At 42.6% G+C, this 16,750-nt stretch overlaps 1 protein-coding gene across 2 annotated transcripts in view; it reads right to left on the bottom strand.

The window, feature by feature from the left end:
* Positions 1–15,579, bottom strand: part of LOC132391303 (solute carrier family 35 member F2-like) — a 70,910-nt gene extending 55,331 nt beyond the window's left edge. The window contains exons 1-2 of one of the 2 annotated variants that reach the window (XM_059964297.1): positions 15,400–15,579; positions 10,667–10,818 (exon numbers count right to left, since the gene is read on the bottom strand). The gene's annotated coding sequence lies outside the window, so the exon portion shown is untranslated. The remainder of the gene's footprint in view (positions 1–10,666; positions 10,819–15,399) is intronic. The other variant, XM_059964298.1, reaches the window with a different exon arrangement.
* Between the last annotated feature and the right edge of the window lie 1,171 nt (positions 15,580–16,750).

The following is a 16,750-nucleotide window of genomic DNA, read 5'->3' as shown; positions in this document are numbered from 1 at the left end:
CACCACAGTACAAATGGACCCAGTATTTTCAGATTATAAGGGCCACCATGAAGTGATTTTTGCTCTCAAGATGTTATTTAACGGTGGAGCTTAGAGTAGGAGTGCTGGAACAGTCTCACGTTCTAAAATTTCAAAGTGTTTAAATTAATATTTCTTTTAGTCCCTTTGCTCTCCTTCTATTCTTTCTTTCCATCTTACTTTTCTCTTTTACTCTCTGCACTGGTCAAGGAGAGTTCCATTTGCTGGTATTGTTTACTAAGATGGTAAATGCCCCATTCTCGCTTCCAACAATTAGTAGCCCCAAAACCTTTTCAAGCAGACAGGTGACAGGAACAAATACAAAGAGCAGAGCAGATTGCTGCAAACTCTGGGCATTCTTTGCAGGCCTGGCTACATAAATTCAGTCATATTAGTGTAATGTTACCTTGATTTCCTAAGAAAGGGAACTTCAATTTGAAATTAAAGGAAAACTCAACAGCATAAAAGATGTGCCTGAGATAGACTTATTACCCAGGCCGTAAGTTACAGTTATCAAAGCTTTTTAGTTCACCTGCAGTTCAAATGTTCTAAATTGTAAAATTGGACTGCTTTGGAATGTTCTCATAATGATGAGTTCTTGTTACTCCTTTGAAAACAGCTTTCTCTTAAACTCTGTTTTGCTTTACAGATTACTGCTCCTGGTTGGAATGATTTCTAACATTATGGTTCAGAAGGTGGTTAGACGGCATGCAAGCATCCTTTCAGAAAATGCAGGCCATTGCAGAATGAGGTTCAGTGGCTATTAAGCACCCTTCATTATTCACTAGGCAAGATTGTGCTGGCAATTTGCTGACAGTGCACTGTGCATGTCAGAATTATAAACTTACAGTATGTGGCTGTACAACTTGGAAATATGAACTGTGCAAGAGGTTGGGTAATTAGTCAGCTCAGCCTGGCTTCATGTAAAGGCCTGGGAGAGGTTTCACCAATTATTGAGCTAACAATCTAGACACTCTTAGTATCTGATACCTCAACTTCATGCGAGCCATTGCTGGTATGACTTCATTCAACTGATGTCAGCATCCTTCATTATTTAAGTTTTTGTTTTATTTTAATTTTACTGTCTATTTAAATTAACAATTCATTGATAATAGTTTATTATTTAATTTTAAATATTTAAAAATATATTTCTCTTTTTCTCAACAATATTTTTATTGGTTTTTCAAATCAAGAAAGCATAGTACCAAGGAGATTTGTGCAGTGCATAACAAATGTACAATTCACATCTATGAAAGAGTATTTATCTTTTTAAATGCATTTCAACTGTAAATCACACTTTTGAAAGCAAGAGCAACCAAGTTTTCTCCTGGAGTAGTTGGTGAGTTTGGCCTTGAGGCTGTTGGGAGTCACACAGCTTCAAGAGATGAGTACAGTAACAGGGCCGGCCTGTGGGGCAAGAGCAGACGGTGGACTAGCCTGAGCACTGCCTGAGCCGTTAAAATGTTTTGCAAGTCAAGTATCTTCTATGTGGTGCATTTCACACAAATGCAGATGTAATCATCAATTAGGTGAGAATTAGTCATCACCTTTGTGCTCAAGGGTCAAATTAAGTGGTGATCTAGTGTTCAATTCAGTACCAGAAGCAAACATATTCACAGAAATGTCAGCCATCTGTCAACATGAGCCAGCCCACACTTAAAGACAATCTCTGACTCTCACGTAACTCAATCAGTGGAAGCTGCACCACAATAAATTAAGACATACTGATTCAAACCGTTTAACTAATACCTGAAGCTTTGCAATGGGGATCATGTTCTGTAGCATCAGAGTACTCAATCTAACAACTATAATTTATTCTATGTCCAGTCCATAATCAATACCATGTTGTAGGGGGAAGGTATGGAAGAGGACATTCAGAAGCTTGGAACTGGCCATGCATTCAGCTTTCTTTCCTTCATTTTCCAGGAACGGGTTTTAAAAAGGACTATTCCAGTGCTCTCCCAGAGCACCTGCCATTTTTCAACTATGATAAGTTTTGGCTCAAAATGCAGCTGCTCGTATCCAAATTCGACATAGCCATGTTTAATTATCACCTGTTTTGTTATAGTCTGACATTGATTTCCTATGTGGCCATTCCTTGAATTTAAAATTTTCTTCCTAGAGCTCCAATTTCTTCATGACACTATTCCACCCCATCTCTGTAAACTGCTCTAGCCATACAAGCATCAAAAATTGTATTGCTCAAATTCTGACATCTGCCTCATTCTTGATTGTCATTACACAAGCATTATTGAATGTGTCTTACATAAACTGGGGTTCAAAGTAGGAAATTCCATTTCTAAACCTCCCATGCTCTCTACCCATCTATCTTTTTTCGAATACCTTGAGAAAATAACCATTTTGACTGTGTTTAAAAGTACTTTTTCTTGTAATGCACCTTGGGCACCATACTATTGGATTTTAAGTTATTCTATTATCATTGCTGAAAATGAGAAACTTCAATGCAATAGTTATGATCTGACTTCAATGGAACCACAAATATGTTGGATAAAATGCTTCCTAGCAACACACAAATTGAATCCTGAGAAAAGTTTAAACAAGATGTACGGAAGAAAATATTGGTAATAAAAGACTACCCAAAGACATCAGAGCTAGATCTGTAAAGGGGGTTTCTTCTTTTTTCTTTGTTACTGTATATGTAATCAAAAGGGCTTCTTTGTTTTGTTAAAAGCAGGAATGCTTCTTTGTTGTGAGAGAGTGCTGGAAGCTTGTTTGGGTTAAAATTTACTGATAATGAGAATTGTATTCCTTTGTAAACCAATTGGGATTAATGTTGTTCTTTCTTCTGAGTCTGTTGGTGGGCTTTTGTGGAGATCGGCGCGAGGGGGTGAGAGAGAGAGGACGCAATGCTGTAAAATGGGCGAGGAATGGACCCCAGGCGGGGGTCCGAGGCCAGGAGGTACAAGGAGAGGAGATGAAGCTGGATGTGCTTGGTTGACCACTTCGGATGGTCCTGAGCTGCGAGTCGAGGAGTTCGGAGGGAATTGAATGGTGGCCAGAAGACTTCAGTAATTGAGCTCCAATGGTTGTGCACAAAGTGGTTTGGACTTTGATAAGCTTGGCGCCTTTTCTTTATTTTTTCTTCATATATACTGTATCGTTATTAATCACTTAGTTATAGTAACCTTTATAAATTGTACTCATTTAATCGCATATGGTGTACTGTCTGTTTTTGGGCGAGGCGGGGACATCACACAGCATCCACACCAGCTGATTACCCAGTTTGGCGGGGCCGAAGGCTGCTCCCCCTAGACGGAAACGAGCTGAGCGAGCCTGAGGCGACCCAGGGGGTTACATTGTGGGGCTCGTCCGGGATTGATTTCTGTGGAAGCTGTGTGATCACCCTCTTTAAATTATGTCTGTGGCGAAGAGCTGGTGTGCCTTTGTGGGTGTGTGATTGCTAGTTATCACTGCGTGTGTGTTGGGTGGGGTGGCTGCTGTTGGTAGCCCGGAGGTCGTTGTTCGAGTTCTGACTAGCGCTGACGAAATGGTGGTGGGACCATGGGTTGTCCGTACTGTTTGGAGAGTGAGGAGTGACAGGTTGGGATGTTTCAGCAGTAGTAGGCTCCACCCGTTGTTGGAATAATGTCCAGCCCTAAAGGGGTGGAGGTGTGGGCGGAGCGGACCCCTCAGTTGTTGGGTGAGTGGCAGTGCTTGGCTGAGGGAAAGCGACAGGAATTGGTTGAAAGTTTGAGTAGGCGGGCTGGTGACGTTGTTAGAACTGTCGGGTGCAATTACCTCGAAGTGACAGCTGCCAGTTCTGGGAAAGTGTGGGAAAATGCGTTTGGTTCGACTGGAAGTCAAATGCCGCAGCTGGGGGGCTTATCATATCCGTGGCAGGAGATTGGTGGAAAGTTTTTAGGGTATCCCTTTTGGCTGGGGGGCAGATAAATTACTTGCGGTGTCAAGGGGATCAGTTGTTCCGTTGATCCGAGAGGTGTCGAGAAACTTAGAGGAGGCCCAGTGGGGGAACAGCTTGGGGTCTCCGGGGGAGCACGTTCCCAGCAATGTACCAAGGAACTCCCGAAAGGAACAGACCCTATTCCTGAAGGCTTAGAGGGACCAAGCGCACAGGTGTTGTTACCGATGGATGGAAGTCAAGTTAAAGCCATCCTCGGCACCGGGGCACCGGTTAAGTTGCTGTACAGTTTGTTTTATAACCGTTATTGGAAGCATTTACCCTTGATGACATTGAGGGCACTGGAGATTTGGGGTACCAGTGCCGGTGATTATCCAGACGACGGTTGTTGGTCAGTGAAAATGGAGTTCTTGGAGGCAAAAGTGGAGGTGACTGAGGTTCATGAATTGTTAATGCTGATGTGTCCGGCCCCTGTTGAGACGGGCAGCGTTTCTGTTCTAGAGAGAACCAATATCCTGCTGGTGCGCTTGGGGGCCTGCCTGGAGGAGGCAGGTGAGCACTGTTTGGAGGCATTGTCGATGCACCCAGAGTTTCGAGCTGCTTGTGCAGACATGTGTAGCAGCATTGGGCCGATACCGAATTCAAACAAGAGCCGGTGGTGGTACAGCCTGGGTGAAGTATCTGAGGGAGAGACCCTCTTAGTGGACGCTGCAAAATACCACGAGGGAGGGGAGTTGACCGCTGAAGACACCTCGGAGAGAGAGAGGTTGCGGCGACTGGCCCCTACAGCCGTGGAAGATGCAGGCAGCGTGTGTATGGATTATATTGCGCTGAAGAGGCACACTGTCAGTGACCAGAATATGGCCCTGAGGGCCGAAGAGGCGATGGCCTGTCTGAGTGGTGTGAAGTGGTTTAAGGTGCTGGATCTGAGGAGTGGATGTTGCCAGATCCCGATGACAAGGAGAAGACGGCCGTTATAAATTCCCTAGGAGTCTTCCAGTCCGAAAAGATGCCACTGGGCATATCTGGAGCCCTTGCAACCTTCCTGCTGGGCATGTGGGAGACCATGGGGGATGTGGAGGCATTTGGAGTTTTGGTGTATGTGGATGATCTCTTGGTATTTGGATTTACCTCAGGAGAATATGAAGTGAGGTCGTTGCAGGAGTGGCTGAGAACCACAGAGTTAAAGTGTTTTCTGGACACGTGCCAGGGCTGGCGAAGGTCGCAGCTTGTGAGTGACTGTCTCTAAGGAATCAAGTTTGAAATGAAGACGGAGAGACTGGAGAAAATTGATCTGGAAGAAGTCATGAGGAAGAAAAAACTGGAGAGAGGTGCAGTGAATACTGAACAGGAGGCTGAAGAGACTGCAGGAGCAGTGCAGGCCACGTGTTTCTGTTTGGAGAAGATCAAACAGCAGCTACCGATTGCAGAAATGAGGAAGAATACAGATTCGATGGATAATGTGCTGGATGTGTGGTACATGCTGCCTTTTGCTGACTTTCCCTCGATTGAGGAAGAGACCTTTGGCCCTTCACCCACTGAGTCAGGTGTAGTGGGGAGGGTTAGCTGTGTGCAGTGGGGGGCATGAGTGAGAGGTTGAGAGAGGAGTTGGTAGTGGGCCCAAGGTATCCCCAGTTGTGTCCTAGCCTGAAGGGTTTAGGTGAGGGGGTACAGAGGTCTCAGAAGGATTAGGGAACTCCCAGATAGTTGGCCTATGTAGCGCCTGAGGAACAGGGCGTGAGGTTTACTGTGTGGGGAGGAGATGTCACTGTTTGTGCTTAGGTTATGGTGTGTTGGCAGGAAAGGTGGCGAGTTATTTAATAGTCATGAGGACATGACTTTTATTTGGTGGGGGGAGAGTGTAAAGGGGGTTTCTTCTTCTTTCTTTGTTACTGTGTATGTAATCAAAATGGCTTCTTTGTTTTGTTAAAAGTAGGAATGCTTCTTTGTTGCGAGAGAGTGCTGGAAGCTTGTTTGGGTTAAAATTTACTGATAATGAGAATTGTATTCCTTTGTAAACCAATTGGGATTAATGTTGTTCTTTCTTCTGAGTCTGTAAGCTGTTGTTGGCAGGCTTTTGGGGAGATCGGTGTGAGGGGGTGAGAGAGAGAGGACGCAATGCTGTAAACTGGGCGAGGAACAGACCCCAAGCAGGGGTCTGAGGCCGGGAGGTACTCCGAGGAGAGGAGATGAAGCTGGATGTGCTTGGTTGACCACTTCGGATGGTCCTAAGCTGCGAGTCGAGGAGTTCGGAGGGAATCGAATGGTGGCCAGAAGACTTCAGTAATTGAGCTCCAACAGTTGTGCACGAAGTGGTTTGGACTTTGATAAGCTTGGCGCCTTTTCTTTATTTTTTCTTCATATATACTGTATCGTTATTAATCACTTAGTTATAGTAACCTTTATAAAGTGTAATCATTTAATCGCATATGGTGTGCTGTCTGTTTTTGGGCGAGGCGGGGACATCACACAGCATCCACACCAGCTGATTACCCAGTTTGGCGGGGCCGAAGGCTGCTCCCCCTAGACGGAAATGAGTTGAGCGAGCCTGAGGTGACCCGGGGGTTACAGATCATTGCTGAAATTTTTCTTAGTTGAAAAATAAAATTACCACATCTGACCTGTGACATCTAATGTAAAAAGAATGAATCACAGGGTAGTATATGGTGACATATATTTACTTTAATAATAATTTACTTTGAACTTTAATCTAATACCTTCATCAGTTACTAATGATTTTTAATTAGAAGAAGGAAAAGGGCAGCGTTTTAAATAATATCAGGAAACTGGCAATGGAAATGGAAATTGAGTTCTGTGATTGTGTCTCTAGGTACAATCACTTTCAATGTCAATTGTAAAAGAAATAAATATGCATGCCTATAACATTGTTCTGGGAGGCATGACTGACTGAAAGGTAAATTCTGGGTCAGCATGGTGTTATATTTGGTGTCTAGTCGTGATAAGTCAGAAAATAAAATTCCAGTTAATTAATGGTGCTGTAAAATGACTAACGGAGGGATCCTCGGAAACAGTAGGACAAAAGCCACTGTTTTCCCATCCCTATGAAGATAAAGAATAAAGAGCAGAGTATCAGAGTGAAAGACAGGTCAAGGTCTCAATAATATATGATTACCCATAGGATCTTGTGGTGCTTGGGAAATTGAGTGTGAGTCCAGAAACCTTCCTAGAAAGATGATTGAAGCAAAAGTTTAGGATATGTTGGAATTTTCTCCTCTTTGTACTATGAAGTATTACATACTACACTTAGCTGAGGAGTTATGTCATAAGATTTCAATTTCTCTGAGACCATCTCAACAGAATCAGTGTGTTTGCTTCTTCCTGTATGTTCATGATGTTGGTGATGCTAAATGGCTTTCCAGAATTTAACTTCCCAGACCCCTAGGGTTCTTTGTCCCAATCTTTCTATGATGATTTCCCCATTCTTCAGAAGGACTGTCCTGCATAAAATCTGTGATCACTTCCATCCTCCCTGACATCCTCCATTGACTCAAGCAGTCTACTTGAACTTCCTTGTATCAGCCATTGGTCTTTATCATATAATTTTTAACACAGTAGACTTTACAACAACTTCAGGGATCTACCTTTGGTAGTTGCATTGGCCTAGGGTTAGAAGCACTATCACCTCCCTAGAACTATCTCTGAGATCTGCTCTCTTGTATTGTACCATTCTCTCCAAATTAAGTTGTAGAAAACTCAGTCTCCTGCTAAGTTGATGATCCAATGTGTGAGCAAATACCCTGTAAGTGGCAGAGGGCAATATATCCCAATGTGTTCACTGAGCAACATGTCTATTGTCCAAAAAATTTTCTCAATGTTTCCTGCATCATTGGGGTTATCTGGATGATGTAATGAGATGAAGACAGAAAACAGTGTTGAAAGCCAATAAGGTCATTGTTGAGTTTGGTTCATTTGGACAATGTAAGTATTTAATAGGCATACACACTTTCCCTGTTATGCATGTGCACACCAGGGAAGAAAGAGGGGATTGTGGGATTAAAAAGATGGCAACCCTCAGGAGTTGAACTGAGATGTTGAAAGTAAAGTTGTTTCAACAAATGAAAAACGTGTCTTTGCTATTTGTGCTTAACAATGGTAGCAGAGGATGGTTTCCAATTATCGGATCCCGCCAGCACTTGATGAGAGCAAGCTTTACAAAAGCTGGAAAAATAAAACTGGAATCTGGACCCGTGTTATGGAACCAGAGAAGATGAAGCAAGCCCTGACTGTTATGTCGCTGCTTTCGGGAAAAGTGAGAGAGATTGCGATGGGAATTTCAGTGGAAGACTTGAACAAAGATAACAGTATGAATATGCTAATAAATACATTTTGAAGGAAGAAAAGGATCAGATTTATGAGGCATATTCAGTCGCCGACAAAACTTATAGAGACAATTCTAAGAATATGGGTGATTATATTATTGATTTTGAACAAAAGTGCAGTCGCATGCATAAATACAAAATGGAATTTCCTGATGCTATATTACTTTTAAGTCATTGAATACTGCTTGTCTGGACATAAAGGACAAATAGCTAGTGTTAATTGCATGTACAGAACTTACACTTGCTTCTATGAAATCAGGACCGAAGAAGACTTCTGGCTTCTAAGACAACAGTCAGAATTAGTTTGAATCAGGAAACAGCATACTTCACTGAGTATAGCAAGCGTAGACCCCAGAGGGACCAGACAAGGGTGCCATTACCTGGCACAAATCCAATAAACAAGTATGGTACAAGATCGAAATGTGTGGTATGTCAAAGTATTTACCACTGGGCAAAAAACTGTCCGCACTGAACCGAACGAGTTAGGGTAACTGAAGAAAATAACAAATCTGAAGAAGTAAAAGAGTACCATATCGCACAGCGAAGGAATCACTTACTGATGCTGAGATTTTAATGATAGAACCTCGAGGATCTGCTGTTATTGAAACAGTATGAACATGCACAGTGTGGAGAAAAATGGCTTGAAAGCTACATGAGTGTACTGAACCAGAATGAAGTGCAGAAAACAGTGAATACAGATAAACCTAGTAACAAAGCATTCAAATTTGGAGATGGAAAGATTGCACATTCCACCAAAAGAGTGAAAACTCCCACAAAAATAGGGCAGACAAAATATTATATTGAAACAGAGGTGGTAACTGTGAAAACTCTATTACTCTTGAGTAAATCTTCCCTAAAGAAAGCAGGAGCAGTATTGGATATGGAGAATGACCAGGCACCGATGTTTTAATAGCCAATGTCTCTTGAGCTCACTAGCTCTGGACTTTACTCTGTAAATATTCTAGATAAAGACATTACTGAGAAACAATGTGAGAATGAACTACTACTGTCAAACGAAACATGACCATAATGAGAAATGCAAGCTTCACAAGCCGTTTGGACACACTTCAATTGATGGACTTCAGAAACTGCTCAGGAGTTCAGAAAACAAAGATGCAGATTATTTTTCCACTCTAAAGCAGATGTGACACTTGCCAAAAGTCTGGAAAGCCCAAGCCCAAGCCTTTGGTTGGTCTGCCACTAGCATCTAAACACAATGAAACCGTAGCTGTAGACCTACATGAACTGGACTGCAGTGCGGTATATATTATTTCTGCTTTTTGCACAATTTTTAATCTATTCAATATACGTATACTGTAATTAATTTACTTATTTGTTTATTATTATTTTTTTCTCTTCTATATTATGTATTGCATTCAACTGCTGCTGCTAAGATAACAGATTTCACGACACATGCTAGTGATAATAAACCTGATTCTGATTCTGCTTCACTGATGAGCACACACATTTCAGTGCTGGTAGCATCATAAATACAAAGAGACCCTCAGAGATAGTAAAAAGACTTCATCTATTTCTGGATAAGTGTATATGGCCCACCTCATAAAGTATTCAATGATAATGGTGGTGAATTTAATAATGATGAATTCAGCAGAAAACTTTAACATTGAAACAAAGACAACAGCGGCATTTAGTCCTTGGAGTAATGGCCTTCTGGAGCAAAACAATCAAACACTTCCTGAAATAATGCTGAAGGTAAAGAAAATCAAAGGCTGTGATTGGAATACAGCCCTGGGCTGGGCCCTTATGGCAATGAATACCATGCACAATGCCGGTATCAGTTGGTGTTTGGCCAGAATCCAAACCCTCCCTCCATACTGGATGGCAGACTACCTGCTCTAGCGTGTACTACAAGGAGTGAATGGGTTAGGAAACATATTTCAGCACTGCCTGTATCCAGGAAGGCTTTCACTAAAGCAGAGTGTTCAGAGAGAATTTGAAGAGCACCGAGGGCACAGGTATGTCCTGCAAATGACAACCGGGGACAAAGTGTAATACAAAAGAGCAGACTGTGCAGAGTGGAAAGGTCCAGGAAATGTCATTGGTCAGGGAGGAGATGTGGTATTCATGAGACATGGAGGTACTTATATGAGAGTGCATCAATCCAGACTACATAAAGCACAAACTGAAGACAATCAGAACTCTGTGGAGACTGGCACAAAAAATGAAAAGCACTTACCAGGTACTCTGTCACATAGCACAGACAGGGATAAGGAGAGTGCAATTTGGGACTCAACAGAGTTACCTGAACAGAAATTATCATAAGTGCAAAGACAACATGGAAGTTTCAGTCTTAAAATAGGACAAACTGTGATATTTGTAGACCAAGACACAGGTATACAAAGCTGAAGCCTTAGGGCAAGCAGGCAAAGCCACAGGGAGAAACAAAAGCTGGTAGAAATTGAATTACCTAGAACCGGTCACGGTCGCTGGCATTGTAGGGTCAGTCAACATGTCGTGTGTAGACAGACTTCATATTGCATCAAGTACAGAACAGGCTGGACCGTCTGAGAATTATCAAGATGAAGAAGTCCTAGTAACTAATGAGGTGTCATTCCAAATCTGCAAAACAGGATGAAATCAGAAGTTGGAGAAATAATGGAGTTCTTGAGGAAGCCGGAGACATTGGCTAAAAAACAGCGTCTACAAGATGGGTGTACACTCTGTAAGAAACCTTCACGTACAAACAGGCTGGAGGAACTCAGCAGGTCGGGCAGCATCCGTTGAAATGAGCAGTTGACGTTTCGGGCCGAGACCCTTCGTCAGGACGTGTTTATTTGACCTCAGCATCTGCAGTGTACTTTGTGTTTACTGTAAGAAATTATACCAAAAACACAGTTTTGAGGAACTGAACATAAAAAAACTCCAAAAAGATTCACCAACATTTGCATCAGAGTCTCTCTGACTAATTCTCTCAGTAATATGTCGAAGGCATTTGGCAACCCCACTGCATGGACATAAAATCCTCATTCTTACAGGGAACGGAGCTGTCACGTGACATTCGCATTAAACCCCTGCCTGAAGCCAGAAGTGAAGGAACACTGTGAAAACTCAACAAGTGTGTGTATGGTCTAGCAGATACATCGCTCTACTGGTATAAAAAAGGTCGAGGAAATAATGTTGAAAACAGGTGGAAAGATGTCACAAGTGCATCCAACTGTTTTTTTACTGGCACGATTCAGGATATCATGTGATAGGAGTACTTGCCTGTCATGTAGATGACTTCATATGGAGAGGCTCACAAAACTTTGCCACAGCAGTTATCCTTTAGCTAAAATCAACCTTTCAGGTTGGATGGGAGGAACAGGACAGATTCTGCTACATAGCAATAGACATCACAAACAAGAGGAAATCTGCAGATGCTGGAAATCCGAGCAACACACACAGAATGATAGAGGAACTCAGCAGGCCAGGCAGCATCTGTGGAAGAAAGTACAATTGATGTTTCAGGCCAAAACCCTTTGGAGAAAAAAGCTGAGGAGTAGATTCGAAAGGTGGGGGAGGGGACAGAAACACCAGGTGGTAGGTGAAACTTGGAGGGAGAGGGATGAAGCAAAGAGCTAGGAAGTTGATTGGTGAAAGAGACAGAAGGCTGTAGAAGAAAGAAAAATAGGAGTGGGGAGGAGCACCAGAGGGAGGGATGGGCACGCAAGGAAATAACATGAGGAAGGGTCAAGGGGGTGGGAAATGGTGAAGGTGAGTGGGGGGATGGAGGCATTACTGGAAGTTAGAGAAATCAATGTTCATGCCATCGGGTTGGAGGCTACCCAGACAGAATATAAGGTGTTTTTCCTCCAGCCTAAGTGTGGCCTCATCCCAACAGTGGAGGAGGCCGTTGATGGACATATTGGAATGGGAAAGGGAAGTGGTGGCCACTGGGAGATCTTGCTTGATCTAGCGAACAGAGCGTAGATGGTCTGTGAAGCAGACTCCCAATCTATGCCGGGTCTCACCGATACACAGGAGGACACACCAGGAGCACCGGACACAGTAAATGACCCCAACAGACTCACAGGTGAAGTGTCGCCTCACCTGGAAGGAGCCTTGGATGATAATGAAGGAGGAGGTGTAGGGGCAGGTGAAGCATTTGCCTGCTTGCAAGGATAAGTGCCAGGAAGGAGATCAGTGCAGAATGTACAAGTAGCAGGCTGGGATGAAGTATACTCCAGGTAGCTGTGAGAGTCTGTTATTTTATAATAGACATCAGTCGATAAGCTGTCTTTGGAGATAGAGACAGTGAGATTGAGAAAGGGGGATGGAGGTGACAGAAATGGACAAGGTAAATTTGAGGGCAGTGTGGAAGTCAGAGGCAAAGTGGATGAAGTCGGCGAGTTCAGAATGGGTGCAGGAAGCAGTACCAGTGCAGTCATCGATGTAGCGTAGGAAAAATGTGGGATGGTCAACAGTGTAAGCTTACAACATAGACTGTTCCATGTAGCCAACGACAAGGCAGGCATAGCTGGGACCGATGTGAGTGCCCATGGCTACCCCTTTTGTTTGAAGGAAATGGGAGGAGCCAAAGGAGAAATTAATAAGAGTGAGGACTAGTTCCGCTAGATGGAAGAGAGTGGTGGTGGAGGGGAACTGTTTAGATCTGGTGTCCAGAAAGAAACAGAGAGCTTTGAGGCCTTCCTGGTAGGGGATGGAGGTGTATAGTGACTGGGCATCCATAGTAAAAATAAGATGATGGGGGCCAGAAAACCAAAAATCCCTGAAAAGATCAAGAGTGTGTGAGGTGTCACGGATGTAGGTAGAAAGCAACTGAACCAGGGGAGATAAAACAGAGTCAAGGTATGCAGATATGAGTTCTGTGGGGTAGGAACAAGCTGAAACAATGTCTACCTGGCCAAGCAGGTTTGTGGATTTTGGTTAGGAGGTAGAAACAGATGGTACGGGCTGCAGGAACTATGAGGTTGGTGGCAGTAGATGGGAGATCCCCAGAGTCAATAAGGTTGCTGATGGTGTGGGAGACAATGGCCTGGTGTTCATTAGTGGGGTCTTGTCTGACGGGTTAGTAAGAGGAGGTGTCTGAGAGTTGGCACTAGGCCTCAGCAAGGTAGAGGTCAATTTGCCAGACTAATACAGCACCTCCTTTATCTGCAGGTTTGATGGTGAGGTTGGGATTAGTGCGGAGGGAGTGGAGAGCGATAGACATCCTTGCTGTTGACGGAATAGTACAACTGCACCAAGAAAGCTTCATCAGGAATCTGCATGGAATCCTCACTTGCCACACAACGGGATGCACCCCTCAGTGACGTTGAAGTTCAGCAACTTAGACCAAAGACAGGTCAGATCCTATGGGTGCCAAGGCATCATGTTTAATGCCTGCAACTTGGCATCCAGCACAAAAACTGCCGCAGTACAAACTACATGAGGCAAACAAGATATTGCACAGAATTCAACCTGAAAAGGTAGTCTTGAAGTTTCAGCTTGGAAAAGTTAGCTCACTGAGGCTCATTGTCTAGAGTGATGCCTCACTTGAAAATCTTCCTGATGGAGGAACTCAAGGGGGACATTTTGTTGTATTGATGGGAGAAAAAGGAAGATTTTTACCTCTTTTTTGGCTATTATAAAGGATCCGAAGAGTTGTACGGAGTCCGCTGGCAGGAAAAACTTTGCAACGTCTGAAGGAATTGACAGTGCAGTTTTTCTGGACACAACCTATTCTGAACTTTTTCATGCTGACCCAAAGAAGAGCAGTTTACAAATAACCTGTGTCACAGACAACTGCACTTCGCTTGATGCCTTCAAGCATCAAAGAACTTGTCCAAGCACAAAAAATTCATCATGTGCAATGGTCAACTACAAAGGAGCAACTAGCTGACTGTCTCACAAAGAAGAGAGCACCAGTTCTTGTGCTCTTAAATGCACTTAGTGAGGGTGTTTGTTACCTTAAGAATTCTATTAACATCAAGAGTTAGAACTAATTTGCATATCCTTATGGATATTTGAATAATCTTTACATTTTTTGATGTTTTTAATATGTATATATAAAGGATGGGAGATTGATGAGTTCGGTTCATTTGGACTATGTAAGGATTTTGTAGGCATACACACTTTCCCTGTTATGGAGGAGAAAGGGCTGTTGTGGGATAAAAAGGTAGTGACCCTCAGGGATTGAACTGAGATATTGAAAATAAAGTTATTTAAATAGTCATAAAAGCTACAACCTGCACTGACTGCAGCTACAGAGACTTAGTAGACACCAACTTTTCTGACAAACTACACTGCAAAAACTGACTGTTGTTTCCCCATTCCATGGGGAAAACTGTGGGAATGGACAACCCCATCAGCTATACATCAAGTCATTTCAAGCAGCCATCCACTGACAGCTGAAAAAACCCCTGTGTCATCTGCAGAGGGACTCCTGCCCCGCAGTTCTGACACAGTGAGCCTGCGATGATCTGATCCTCAGTAATTCAATTTCCAGCCAATGCAAGAAAGCCTAATAAGTGTCCTTCATATGGAACACTCCTGAGCTGGATACCGACATCAGCAAGAAAACACCATTGCAGAATTACTGACTGACAACTTTTATTTGTTGTTGTAGAGTTCCTTGTATTTAGTACTAAGCCACTTTCTCCATTGCTTGTCACAGATGTTCTCATCAGCCTTGAAGTCCAAGTATACAACCTTATGTTGTATTAAGATGTGGTTACTCTCTCACTATTATTAGACTTTTGAACAACTTCTTTTTACAATAAGATGGAGTCTTGACCTCACAATCTACCTCATTATGATCTTGCACTTTATCATTTACCTACACTGCAAGCTCATGGTAGCTTTTGCACTTTGTTCTACATTGTTACAGTTTTACCTTATTCTAAGTCAATGCATTGAGGAATGATTTGACCTGTATAAACAGTGTGCAAGACAAACTTTTTACTGCATCATGGTATACGAGACAATACTAACATTAGGATAATGCAACTTCTCGAGTCTATTTTCCAACACTTTCCTGTGAACCTCCCTGATCCTCATTGCAATGATCTTATCAACCTGGATTTACAGACAACAACAAGCCTTCCTTAAAAATTGCTTCATTGTTTGAATTCTCCTCGGGGCTGATTTCACATTGTATGTCAGGTTTAATGAATTATCTGTCCACATTATTTTTTTCAACAAAAGGTAGCACTGACTCACCAGACTTAGAGGGTGAAGTCATGACATATGTCCAGTTTGGTAAGAAGTTCAGTTCCTGGCAGCTCCCCATCTGGATTCTACAAATGTTTGTACATCAGGGAAGTGTATACTGCTCATTATCAGCACTTCTATTCAAAGTGCATCTTTGCATAGCTGTGTAGTTCTGTCTAACTTCAGAACTACACTAAGTAGGGTTTCCCACTCACTGGGCTGGACTTTAACCAGCCCCATACTATTTCCACAGTCATTCCTCCACCTATTCGTTAAAGATCAAAGGTCTGAGGTAGACTGGCGTCTTGGTGGATGTGACAATGGCTTTTGCGCTTATGTATTAATGCCAAATGTATTAATCATTAATTAAACTAGTTTATGGTGTTATCAAATTATTCAGATTCAGATCTGAATCAGTCCAGTATGACTGTGCTGAAGCTTAACTACAGATGTATGCCAAATGAAGTCAGCTTATCTGTAATCGATCTTTGACCAGTGATATAGGTCATTGAGTGTTATACTGATAATTTCACCTGTTTCCATTGAGCAGAACATTGCATAGGGTGTCACATTTGTTGAGGTATCTGAACAGATCTGGTATTCATGTTGCTTTGCCTAACGCCTTTTTAATATGTATGGCTTCTTATTTCAGTAATGAGGGATTCACTGTTCCGTTTCGCCAGTTGTAGATTCATGAGTCTCACTCTCACTCGAGCAATGCAATCCGGTCTCATCGCAAGTGTAGCATATCAGATGTTTCTTTTACTTGTACCATGGAGTATTTCATAGCTCAACTATTTAAAAAATGGCAGGGAAACAGTTCTGTTTATTACATCATCAATTCTTTATTTATTTCCATAGCTGCTGCCTGACTTACTGGGTTCCTCCAGCATTTTAGGTGTGATACTTTGGATTTCCAGCATCTGCAGACTTTCTTGTGTTTATTACAGCAACTGTCAGAAATATGCCATGTGCAGTATTGCAATAATTAGCTGGACAGCACATAAAATACTAGAGAAACTCAATGGACCAGGAAGCGCCAATGGATGGAACTGGACAGGCAATGTTTCAGCTCAAGACCCTTTACCCAGACAGAAAGACAGAAGGCAGAGAGACAACATAAAAGTGTAGAGGGAAGAGATGTAACAAGAGCTAGCAGGCAGTTAAGAGGGGATATGGAGAGGATGGGGGAAAGATTTTATTAACTGGACAACCCAACCAATCTTAAAAATCTTCCACTTTTGAATAATTTCATAATAAACGATTGTACGTTAAAGTGTAAGGTTTCTCTGTAATGGGGTCATGGAATTCCATACTACAGAGAGCCATGGATGCTCAATAAACTGCACTTAACACTAAG

Source organism: Hypanus sabinus, chromosome 3, assembly GCF_030144855.1.
Source record: "Hypanus sabinus isolate sHypSab1 chromosome 3, sHypSab1.hap1, whole genome shotgun sequence".
Classification (NCBI taxonomy): domain Eukaryota; kingdom Metazoa; phylum Chordata; class Chondrichthyes; order Myliobatiformes; family Dasyatidae; genus Hypanus; species Hypanus sabinus.
This window is presented reverse-complemented; position numbering and strand designations above follow the sequence as displayed.